Here is a 2,984-nt window from a genome sequence, read left to right as displayed (position 1 = left end):
TTGTCACCAGCGACAGAAACGAGAGGAAACCCCGAAATAGCCTGAACACCAGCCTCTCTCTATACTGGGCCGGCCCGGGGACTCCCACTACGGACGCGAGTCACCAAATCGGTCGTACGGGCCCACTGAGCGCACAACACAGGGAATCTCGTTGCAAACACTGCGTGTGCATACGTTGCTCACAAAGCTCAATGGGGTCACAGGCCCTGACCCGCTCAGAGGCACCTGTGTGACAAGACAACAAATGGAACTCGCTGGAATGTTTCTGCTGTCTTGTCATTTTAGACGGACCCACTGAGCGCACAACACAGTGGAACTCTCTGACAAACACTGCTTGTGCGTTAGCCCCAGTAAACAACTCAGCGGGGGTCACAGGCCCTGACCCGTTCAGAGGCACCTGTGTGACAAGACAACAAATGAAACTCGCTGGAATGTTTCTGCTGTCTTGTCATTTTAGACGGACCCACTGAGCGCACAACACAGTGGAACTCTCTGACAAAACACTGCTTGTGCATTAGCCCCAGTAAACAACTCAGTGGGGTCACAGGCCCTGACCGGTTCAGAGGCACCTGTGTGACAAGACAACAAATGAAACTTTAAAGACGCTGGCATGTACATCTTGTTTCTGCTGTCTTGGACGGGCCCACTGAGCGCACAACACAGGGGAACTTGGTGCAAACACTGCGTGTGCATAAGCCACAAAACACAAGCTCAGTGGGGTCACAGGCCCTGACCGGTTCAGAGGCACCTGTGTGACAGACAGCAAATGAAACTTAGACGCTGGAATTATTTATATGTTTCTGCTGTCTGTCTACGATTTCAGATTCACACTTAGAGTTTTTTGTCATTAAGTCATAAAAGCCACAAAACCACTTTAATATGACTTTCCAATACTCTTTGAAAGGTCTCTATATTGATAAAATGAGCCTTTTAGCAAAGTAACACTTTTCGGGCATTTTCAAAGTGCTCCCGCTGAGTGAATTTTGTTCTGAAAATCGTGTTCCCGAAAATCTCCGGGCACCCCGCCAACCCCCCCTGCCAGAAATGACAAGTGTCAAATCAGCGGGTCAAACGGCCACCTCTATCCGACCAGGAGCACCCAAATCCCCGCAAATGGCACTTTTTTTTTTCTTCATCGGGACTTCCGACGAGGTTAATGATTTCCCAAACTGCAACTCATTAACTATGTCCTGAGACACTTGCCAGAAATGACACATGTCAATTTGGCGGTAGCAAATCACTTTCCCAGGCCGGGAAGCAACACCCGAGGCCCGCAAAAGGCGGCCGAATATTTTCTCATCGGACTTCCGCGTTTTGGTTAATCATGTCTCGAAATCGTTAAATGCACATGTCAATTCGGCGGGAGCAATTCACTTTCCCAAGCCGGAAAGCATCACCGGAGGCCCGCTTGAAGGGCCCTAATATTTTCTCATCGGACTTCCGCGTTTTGGTTAATCATGTCTCGAAATCGTTAAATGCACATGTCAATTCGGCGGGAGCAACTCACTTTCCCAGGCCGGGAAGCAACACCCGAGGCCCGCAAAAGGCGGCCGAATATTTTCTCATCGGACTTCCATATTTTGGGGGTTGGATTCTCTCCCGCATTCCAGCCCCCTGGCCACGGGTCGCTCATTCACTTTCAGCCCGGGCCTTGCCAATTTGGTTAATCAGTTAGCCATGCACCAGACTCGGCCTCGCCTTTTTCATTTATGGTTAATGATGTGCCCAGGCTGGGACTTAGTCTCTCCAGCAGCCAAAACTTTTCACTGGTTAATGAGGTGCCCAGCCCGGCACTTAGTCTCTCTCCCCAGCAAGCTTACTTGGTCGGCCGACATTTGGATCCATTTTCGGGGCTCAATCGGGTCGAATACGGTCCCTTACGCAAGGGGAGCCGAAGCCCCGGCCTCTGCCAGGCGTCAGGCTGCCGTTTTTTAAGCCCGACCAAAAACCCGAAAATTGGTTAAAAATGGAAATAAATTTCCACCCAAAAAGGGTTAAAAGTCGGTTGGACGGCAGCCCTGGTCGGTCTCTGCAGACCTGGAGGCCCTAGACAGTAATCTGGAAAACAGACAAAGTCTCGAGAAACCACCTCCTACCATTCTCCAGGTACCCCGCCAATCCCCCCTGCCAGAAATGACAAGTGTCAAATCAGCGGGACGGATTTGACTTTTGTGACCGACCGCTGGAACTTTTTTCGGCTACAGGCAGTCAAATTTTTCTCCTTCCGGACTTCCAGTACAACTTTGAACGGCCATATCTCCGCACTCCCGCGTCGGAGCCAAGCCGTTTTTACACCGTTAGACGCGGCTTCCCGTGCCCGTTCGAATGCCGCCCTGCTCGGCGGAAAAGGAGAATTTTTTTATTTTTCGGCCGATTTCGGGAAAAAAAATTCCCGCTCTGAACTCGGATTTTTCGGCTTTAATCGTTTCGTATACGGTCCCTTACGCAAGGGAGCCGAAGCCCCGGCCTCTGCCGGGCGTCAGGCTGCCGTTTTTAAGCCCGACCAAAAACCCGAAAATTGGTTAAAAATGGAAATAAATTTCCACCCAAAAAGGGTTAAAAGTCGGTTGGACGGCAGCCCGGGTCGGTCTCTGCAGACCTGGAGGCCCTAGACAGTAATCTGGAAAACAGATAAAGTCTCGAAAAACCACCTCCTACCATTCTCCAGGTACCCCGCCAATCCCCCCTGCCAGAAATGACAAGTGTCAAATCAGCGGGACGGATTTGACTTTTGTGACCGACCGCTGGAACTTTTTTCGGCTACAGGCAGTCAAATTTTTCTCCTTCCGGACTTCCAGTACAACTTTGAACGGCCATATCTCCGCACTCCCGCGTCGGAGCCAAGCCGTTTTTACACCGTTAGACGCGGCTTCCCGTGCCCGTTCGAATGCCACCCTGCTCGGCGGAAAAGGAGACATTTTTTTTTTTCCGGCCGTTTTCGGGAAAAAATTTTCCCGCTCTGAACTCCGATTTTACGCCTTTAA

The sequence above is a fragment of the Somniosus microcephalus genome, unplaced genomic scaffold, assembly GCF_052327205.1.
Source record: "Somniosus microcephalus isolate GS21.2 unplaced genomic scaffold, FLI_Smic_1.0 scaffold334, whole genome shotgun sequence".
In the NCBI taxonomy this organism is placed as follows: domain Eukaryota; kingdom Metazoa; phylum Chordata; class Chondrichthyes; order Squaliformes; family Somniosidae; genus Somniosus; species Somniosus microcephalus.
The sequence above is the reverse complement of the archived record's forward strand: the minus strand, read 5'-3'. Positions refer to the sequence as shown.